This window comes from Salvia splendens, chromosome 14, assembly GCF_004379255.2.
Source record: "Salvia splendens isolate huo1 chromosome 14, SspV2, whole genome shotgun sequence".
Lineage (NCBI taxonomy): Eukaryota > Viridiplantae > Streptophyta > Magnoliopsida > Lamiales > Lamiaceae > Salvia > Salvia splendens.
Genome location: NC_056045.1, coordinates 22,558,031 through 22,568,413, shown reverse-complemented (window position 1 = coordinate 22,568,413; position 10,383 = coordinate 22,558,031). Strand labels below are relative to the sequence as shown.

General features: G+C 32.2%; 1 pseudogene; it reads right to left on the bottom strand.

Annotated features, from left to right (window-relative positions):
- Window positions 1-6,752: 6,752 nt before the first annotated feature.
- On the bottom strand, window positions 6,753-7,573 carry LOC121764361 (annotated as a pseudogene).
- Window positions 7,574-10,383: the final 2,810 nt, after the last annotated feature.

Genomic DNA, 10,383 nt, shown 5'->3' with positions numbered 1-10,383 from the left:
CCTGGTGATCAAATAAATAAGGAGCTTATTTTTTTGAGGGGAATGTTGTCTGGCTCGAGGACTTTTTTCCTTGATCCATTTCGTCTTTGTAGATCTACTGCTAGAGTCGTCGGACCAGGCTTCATTCCCCCCAATTTCTGCTCTATTACCTCACGATCTAAAGGTGAAGTCTCTTTTTTTGCCCGATTTGATTAATTTTTTGTTACGAATTTAGGTGAGAATGGGTTTGACACTTTAGGAGTAGGTAATGCATATTGGTGTAATGATTAATGGGATCTTGACTTTGGGCTTTGCAGGATAGAAAGGTTGTGATGATTACATCCTTTTAGTTTCAGTTTATTTTTCTTAGCAGTCATGATGGTGTTTGGTGTCAGATGATTCCCCTTTTCTGTGTTCTTTAACGTTTCGCGCATGAATATGATGATGCCTTTTAAGTATCAGATCTGGGAATTTCGATTCTAAAACGTATTCCAGATCTGGCTTATTTTTTTCTTTTGATTTCAAATAAAAGAACAATTCTCAAATTCTTCAACTCAATGCCTTCCTCTGGATCTAGGGTTCATCCACATCTCCCCAGATTTGAGCCCTTTCGTTTTTTTCTCTGTTTTCACTATCGATTCATCTAGGTTTCGTGTTAATTATAACCATTACATTTGAGTTTCAGTTTCCACTAGTTAACATTTCATAGGATATTAGGCCACCTTTTTCTTGCTTCTTTTTTCAGAATATATATAGTTTACACTTAAGAGCTAGCAACATTTGTACTAGTTATATGTATGCATATCTATGTATTGTATGTACATTCAAAATTGCAAAAAATAATTTCTTATCATAATTTGCAACCACTAATAAATCCTAGTTCCTGTATTTCTTGCAAAGGACTGTATATGTACATTTATCTACCAAGAATGTGAAGTGATTGATTTGAAAGAGATATTTCCACGGAGCTCTGTGGAGATAATACTAATAATTAATATTACTCCTGCTGTGTTATTACATTAGAATCTTTCAGTTGACAGAAAAGATGGTGAGAGAAAAAACTTGAACTCCTAAAATTTCTTGATATGCATAAGCAGATGACTGTATTTTTAAGCAGAAGTGCTTGTTCTTTCCTAATACTAGAAGACACATTTGTACATTGTTTTAATGTTTATGTCCTACATCTATATAGAAGAAACTGGCATATATGTTGAGCAAAAAGACCAATTATTTGGAAGTGAGGGCAATATTGACTTGGGTTGAAACCCTAAGTTGAATGATTGGTGTGCCGTGTGCGTTAGAGTTAGATTCTGGTTGAACCGGTTTTCGGTTAGCACTCATCAACCCTGACTTTGACCTGACCCGACCCCCCCAATTAAAAAGGATCTACGTCCACATATCTTGTCAAAAACTTCGACACCATTTTCGAGGGGGAAATGTCATAATCTCTATTCTACCACTAAATTTTTTACTCAGTATATAAATAACTAAACGAGTTTGCAGTGGAAATTGGTTTCGGAATTTGGTCGTGATTTGTACATTTGTATAAAAAACACAAGCTACCTGGAATATATAATTGTGGGTGTTCCTTGACTTCCATCTCCTTTTCTCTTCAATTTGTTCTTCTTTCATTTCGTGGAGAATCTAATATTGCTGAAGATATAAACGTCACTCAATTTAATTAAATGTAACAATTAACTGATGTTTATAGCTATTATGTTTGATATATTGATTGGTTCGAATATTTTGATAATTACTACTACAAAACAAACAAATATTGACCGAATAATAAACTCAAATAGATTACATAAATAAATTATTAATTAAATAGAGAGAGAGACTTTGGTGGATCCAAAACATACATATAAAGTTAAGTCATACGGAAACTAGAGCATATATATATATGTACAATATTTGCTCAATTTGATATTATTGGATTTTTATCTCTTAATTAATTTAAATAAAACAACATTCCGGTTTATAATTAAGATTTAAAAAATATAAATTACCGAAAACATAAGATTAATTTGTATGGACCTGAATTGATTTGAATAATTTGGTTGGATATTGAATATCAAGTGCAGAACTATATAAGCAATGACGAAAATGTAACGATCAAAATATTCTTTAATAGTGGTTTATGTATCTTGGAAATTAGTGTATAAAATACATCATGAATGAGAAGAAATAAAAAGTAGCAGGGAAGGGAAGAGGAGAAATCCGCAAAAGGTTGGTTGAGTCGATTTTAGTAGCACAGCAGCTTAGGTTGTTGACTTTATACAAAAGGAAAGCATTGGCCCCGCAATTGTGTTTCCTTGTAATTTGTACCTTCATTTGAGACTTGAGAGTTCAACAATTGTTTTCCGGTGTGAATAGGGGTGTTTCTAGATTCTTCGGATAACAGATTATAAGCATAGGACATGGAGTAGAATTTTCATTTGAAATAGAATTGATAAGTTTCCCGGTCGATCAATAAATCATCTGACCGATCCCTTCATTTTCTCCATAATCAATAACTCTCGATCTTTCGCTCATATAACTCTTCTACTTTTCTCTTTCACTTTATATGATATTTTCTTCTAGCCTACATTATTTTGAAAATTTGCTCTAAAATAAAATAAGTATTGGATTAATTCAAAAAAATATCATTTAAATGATATAATACTTAAATAATTTCTATAATTATAAATGATTTCTCTAATTATTTTACGTTGAATATTATATAAGATGTGGTTTTCAATTATGAAGAAAAAGATATCTATTTCTTCATAATTGAAAACCACGTCTTATATAATCTTCAACGTAAAATAATTAGAGAAAAAAAGTTGCCCCTGGGAAAAATTTGAAAAAAGGATATGTGGTGATATTATTCGGGATATAAATGTGAAAGTCTCATTTTCTAAGGAAATAATGAAATGTAGCTTAAATGGAAAAATATTTCTCCTTCATCCTATAAATTAAGGAGTTCAAGTCATGGGATAAGTGAAGAAACTATTACTATTTTTTTTAAATATCCCATTTTCCTTATACTACTAAATTTGGAGAAAAAAACTCAATTTTCTAAAGACTAAGATTTAAAGTTCAGCCTTCATAAAAAAATATGTAGCTAAAGATCTTTGTCAATCAAATATCACGATTTTCCCGAAAATAATATGGAAAAGATAATAACTGGTTTGAAATATTTTGTTAAATGATCTTGATTACCTTAATGTGGAAAAGGCAATAAATGTTTTTGAGAATTTGTTTCAAAGATCTTTAATAAATTAAATATTGTATGTTGAAAAATGTCATTTATTAATTTTGGTGAATTTCTTCTCAAACATAAGCTATAATACTTGAAGATGAATCTTTACTAGCGGCCATTTATCCCCAATATTCGGGTTCAGTATGTAGTATATATGAGCGTTTTACTTAATTGTTACATTACTAGTATCTCTTAATTGGTTGATGATTATCGGTTTTTTATCTTGACAAATTTAAGTCAGTGTCCTGTATCCAGTATTCTCCTTGATAATATTACACTCGTAGAAGATGTTCTTCCTTTTCTTATTATTTTTTCATAAATATTTCACATTATCAAAACAACGAAAGTTTGCCCTCTACCATTTACACGAATATACTCCTTTAATCAATTAAAATATTGCTGTTTTGTTAATATTTTATAACTAGGTAACATGTGTGTAAAAAGCCAGGAAAATACGTTGATACTCCCCCTGTCCCGTTGGAAATAAAACATTTTTCTTTTTTCATTATCCTATTAAAAATGAAATTTTTTTAAAAATGAAAACAACACTCCGTCTTAGTACTCCATATATTAATTAAATTATCTTTTGACCAGTGTTAGCTTTCTAGCCCGCCTTATTTTCTATATTTTGATGTGTTAATTAATCCACCAAGTAGATCTATTAATTAATCTACATTAAAACTAGTTTGTATCACAAGAATATGCACTTTCTAATTTTGGAAACTCTTTTCTCTATAATGAGGTGGGATTCATTCCTCATTAATTATACTTTAATTACCTTTTCTCTCTATCAATCTCTTACTTTACTAATTCTGCATTAAAACTCTTGTCGAACCCAAAGTGCATATTTGAGGTGGAGGGGGTAATAATTAACTTAAATTATCTTATTACTCTCAAAATTTTCAACTTTCCATTTTGATTGAGGTTTAGAAAAGGTATTTTGATAAATTACGATTCAAACTTAAATACAAACTAATATACCAAACATAAAGTTTAAATATTTATTTTATTTATCTAACGTACCAAAATCAAGTTATGTTTATTTATTCTCATAAAACTAAATAATTTAACTCATTTGTTAACCACCATGGTTAATCCTAGGGGTGGGTCGGTACGGTATACCGTACCGACCGTGCCATACCGCATACCATACCGGAAATTACGGTATGACAAAATTTCATACCGATACCATACCGAATTTTCGGTATACCGGAATTCCGGTATACCGAAAATTCGGTATGATAATTTTTTATACCGTTACCATACCGTTATTGCGGTATACCGTACCGTGTTTCGGTATACCGTTAAAAACGGTATACCGAAACACGGTACGGTATACCGTAATAACTTTAACGGTATACCAAAACACGGTACGGTATACCGTAATAACGGTATGGTAACGGTAACGGTATACCGGAAATAATTACTAATATAATAAAATTAATTTTTAGATAATCTTATTATTATCATTATCATTATTATTATTATTAATTCTTTTTATAATTTAATAATGTATAACCTGGGTATAATATTCATAAAATTACTATGCAATGAAAAAATAAAACAAGAGCTACACTATATAATTATTAATATACTTAGTTTAATCTATACGTATATAATCTTTCATATTGTTATTTTAATTTATAGTTTCAACTAACAAAACTGAAGTTATTCTTACACTTTTATTTGTCTAGATTATTTTTGCATATATATTGTATATATTTGAGAAAACCAATAATTTGCGTGTGAGATGATCGAAAATAATTGCAAAATATGATTACAAATTAAAATATACAAGTATTAAATATTTTAATACTACTCCTATACATGGAATGTACATAAACTATTCATATAATTTAATTGTGTGTGGTTATATAGATAGTTCCAATAGTTTATACATCTAATTGGAATTAGGGATATATGTATTTCCATTTGTCACAATTTTATTGATATGGCATACCAAGTAGGATTGCCAAGTTGGTATTCCTTGACCATGGAATTTTTTGTCAAGATAAAGATATGTGGATCAAATATTTAGGGATAATTAAATTTTTTTTATGTCGATCTACTTCAATATAAATCCAAATTGAAATTTAAATAGGACCTTTTATTTCATTATAATTAGCTAAACAAAACTGAAGTTATTCTTAAACTTTTATTTGTCTAGATTAATTTTGCATATATATTGTATATATTTGAGAAAACCAATAATTTGCGTGTGAGATGATCGAAAATAATTGCAAAATATGATTACAAATTAAAATATACAAGTATTAAATATTTTTATACTACTCCTATACATGGAATGTACATAAACTATTCATATAATTTAATTGTGTGTGGTTATATAGATTGTTCCAATAGTTAATTCATCCTTCAATTTAAGTAGTAGTATATAAAATACGATAACATACAATGAATTAAACACTAATTAAACGATTTGATTCATTTTCAGCTGCACATATTTTTAATTGAAATTTTATGAAATGGGACGAAGAATAAAACAGTTTTTAATTACTTTGTATATTTGGAATATGACATTACACAAAGAATCATATACTAAATGGTGTGAGTTAATACAAATTCTTTCAAATGTGCTTTGTTGAAACATATTCTCGAATCCCGATATCGTATTTCCAATCTTCTTTCGGTGTTATGTGTTATTGTGTTTATTATATTTATTAGGATGAGTTGATAAAAAAATAATTGTGAATTTGTTTGAATAAATTATCATTTGAATGTTTAATTTTATTGTATTAATCAATGTATTAATTTTTTTAAATATAATATATATATATATATATATTACAACATATTTAATATTAATATATATATATATATATAATAATCTATCGGTATACCGGTATACCGCGGTATACCGAATATTCGGTATATACCGCAGATTCGGTATACCGCAGTATACCGGTATACCGTGGATTCGGTATACCACGGTATACCGCGGTATAGCAAAATTGATACCGTTACCGTACCGAAACACTACGGTACGGTATCATACCGTACCGGAAACTGCGGTATACCGAAAAATCGGTATTTTCGGTATTTTTCCGGTACGGTAAGTCCGGTATTTCGGTATTTCGGTATAATTTCCCACCCCTAGTTAATCCAAATTCGACTATCAAACGGGGTCTTTACGTTTTTACTCTTTAAAAAAATATTGCGTTACTTTTGGTAAAAAATTATTCCTTTTTACCTATTAATAGTTTAATGACGGGTATATCAAACTTGTCCGAAGAAGTCATTCATGATTTGCAATGAATGTCGAATAACGGATTCTTTGAAATAATTTGTTTACGCTATAACTTATAGGAGTATTACTAATATGGTTATTAAATGGCATTAATTAAAATAATTAATAATATTCACATAATATTGCAATTGATAAATATCTTAGAAAGAAAGTAACCAAACTTCACCATTTGAATTGGCTGAGATTTGTCTTATATTTCCAAAGATGAAAGAAAAATAAAAGAAATAACGAATGAATTGGCATATTTAATTCATACAGCAATTAATTGGATCCGAACGTTTTTAGATGAAGCTTCTGGAGATGTCGCAATTCATTGTGATTAAAAACGCACTCAGGCAAAGCAACTGGATAACGCTTTTTGTCATAGCAGTAAGAGTAAGTCGTCCAACACCTCCTGAACCCATTCATCTTCAATCTCTCAACCCTCGTCAAACCCGTCCCATAGTTACGGCAGTCTTGGGCCGTCTCATTAAACAGGCACCCGTTCATCACGAAGCCCGAATACTTCGCGATGAATGGCCCATAACTCATATCCACTTTATACTTCCCCCACCCGTGGCCCAATCCGACCCGTTCCAAATGGTGGCGTACAGCCTCATCTCCTTAGAAGGATACTCCTCACGAATGGAAGGAGCCTTGCTGACGTGGCGGACCGGGACGCGGTCGACGTAGTACGTGATTCGGCCACAGGATCGCGTAGCGGTGCAAATCCTCGGACGGGTCGAACCACAGGTCGTACCGCTCCGCGTGCCGTAGAAGTTGGTCTGGAGGGACCACTTGCCACCGCGGGGGCGGCCGAGGAACTCGAAGTCGATCTCGTCGTGGCGGAAGGGGTACTTCTGGTTGTTGGAGGAGTAGAAGGTGACGACCACGCCGGCGGTGTAGCTCTCCGGCGGCTTCAGCGAGGTCTCGAAGAAGCCCTGCGTGTACATTTGCTTGGAGCGGAAGCCGGAGCTCGTTGTCTCGTCCATGGCGATCTCGACCGAGCCCTCGTTCTCGTAGGAGACGATGTTGGCCTCGCCGTAGAGTGGTTTGAACGCTTTGCTGAATGTGGTTATCGATGATTCGGCTGAGGAGATCATTGCAGCGGTTATATAGTCTATATATTAGTAATATTGAATGGAATTGGACACATTGGGAGCGTGTTTTGAGAGATTGTGTTGCCTGTTTTTGGAGGATGGTAATGACAGTAAAAGGTGATTTCAATACAATTGACCAAATCTAGGATTAAATTGTGCGATGACAGATTTGGTTGCATTGCTAGTGAGTGGAAACACTGAATAAGGGCGTGAGTTGTGTTCGAGATTTTGGGGTTCGATTGAATTCATGAGGCAAAACTACTTTATTTTTGGTCTATTGATCGGTACTCTTTTGGAATATGTATTTATTATAACATCTGGTTGCCTATTTTTCAGATTTTTGGTCATTAACCCGGGTATTCACAATTATGCGTATGCGTGTGCTATCAAAATTTAAAAACGTTAATTCAAACTTCATCTTCTAAAAAATGTCACATTTTAAAATAGTTTGAGTTTTAATTTGCAATTAGTAAAATACTAGTATAGGGATGAAAATGTATTCAGATCCTTACACTAAATAATACCAAAACCCAAAACTAATCTTAAACCATTGATTCTTGTCATCTAATGACTGTAATTTGTGACACATGGCTTGTATTTAATTATTTTATTTAATCAAAAGGGCATTGTTGGGAGTGATTATTTTGAGTGGTTATTTCACCTCCTTAATTCTCTCCATTAAATTTGGTAATTATATTTTTCGATTTATTCTCCATAATTAATTCTTCTCTCCTCCATCTTTACGGTTTACATTTCTACAAATCACAAAATTCAACTGCAATTCGTTTGCTACAATTTTTAGAAGTTACTATCGATTTCTATGAATCGTCTTACAATTCAACTGTAATTCGCCAGCTATAATTTTGAGAAGTTAATATCGATTTCCATGAATCGTCTTACAATTCAACTGCAATTCGTCTGCTACAATTTTCGGAAGTTACTATCGATTTTCATGAATCGTGTTACAATTCAACTGCGATTCGTCTGCTAAAATTCGTTTCCATGAATAGATACGAATTTTTCAGCTTTTACAATATGTGTTCATTTTTATAATGTACAACTTGTGTTTGTATAATGTACATAACCTGAGTCATGGTCAATTCAATAGATCACAGAAAACACGGTATGAATTTTGTACTTTAATGTAGATTTACTTATGTCATGATGTAGATTACTTAATCGCTAATGTTGATAGAATTCATATTGTTTGTAAGAGCATCCACAATGGTTTTCGTCTGCCACATCATCAGCACTAAAAATCCTCCTGCCACATCGTTAGGACAAACAAATAGCCCAGTAATAGCCTAGCCACATTACTCCTAATTATATAAAACAAATAATAATTGACAATCACACAAAATACGGAATTAAATTTACGACACAGATACGGGAAAATTCAATAATATTATTTAAATTAAAAAAAGTACATTAAAAAATGCATTAATTTAAAAAAAGTACATTAAAATTAATACATTAATTTAAACGTTGTTGATCTTGTACATTAAAATTAATACATTAAAAGTACATTAAACTTAATACATTAAAATTAGTACATTAAAATTAGTACATTAAAAGTACATTTCATGTTGTTGATCTTGTACAGAAATTAAGATAGAGAGAGTACTCGTTAAAACAAGTGGTGCGAATGAAAATGACGTGCAAAGCGCGTATATATAGTGTTTCGAAAAAAAATTTTAAAAAAAAAGAAAATTTCGCTCGCCGGTCCGGAGCCTGCAATGGTGGCGAGCGGACCGGCGAGCGCATCGGCCAGCGTTCGCGGATCGGCGTGCGCTCGCCGATTTACTATGGTTCGGCGAGCGCCGGAGATCGGCTAGCCGGTCCGCTCGCCACCATTGTGGATGCTCTAATATACAAATAAAGTAATTTAATGTATATGTCACTAGCTAGTAATGTAGATTTTTATTTGTTTGCTAGGGGACTGAAGTTAAATCCAATCCCCAAGGGTTTAGTAGTCCATGGGGCTAGGATGTAGTACCGACTCACTCACAAAACATTGACCAAAGGAAATGAGTTAGAGCTATTCCCCTAGAGTTTAACAATCTACTAGTGAATGACTATATTAGTTATGTATTTAAAGTACATAATTCATTTAGGCAGTAAATGACTACATGATGTACGGATATGGCTTCGTAATGTACGAACGACTTAGTTTAATGTATAAAAGGCTTAGTTTAATGTCTTGCACCTAGGCATGCACAATCCGAACCGGACTGCCGGTTAACCGGCGGTTCGGAACCGCCGGTTCATGAACCGGAACCGGTGCCGGCGGTTCAGGCGGGCCGGTTCAGGTTCAGAAATATCACGAACTGGAACCGATGGTTCAAAATCGGCGGTTCGCCGGTTCAAACCGCCGGTTCATAACATTTAAAAAAAATTATTTATTATTTATAAAAATCAATTTTTATATATAAAAATCAATTTTCACAAATAAATAAATACAATAATTCCATAATAGCCCATATTTATTTGTTGGGCCTATGATTCTAAGAACCATTCTTGGTTGTTTCTCTTTTATAGAGACATCCTTGAATATTTTTTGTTTCACATTCAATGTGGGACAAAAATATGTTGAAGTATTTTCTTTTATAACTACATGTTTTGATCATTCATTCATCTTTTTCCAATGTGGGATACAAAACTTTCTTTTGTTTTCTACTTTTCTTTATTTTTTACTACATTTTATTATTCACTAACTTTATCTTTATTTTTGTTATGATTCTTTTTCTAAGACAAATCTATAGATAATAATAGAATCAAATAGAATAGTTCAATTAAATTTGAATGTTGCATGC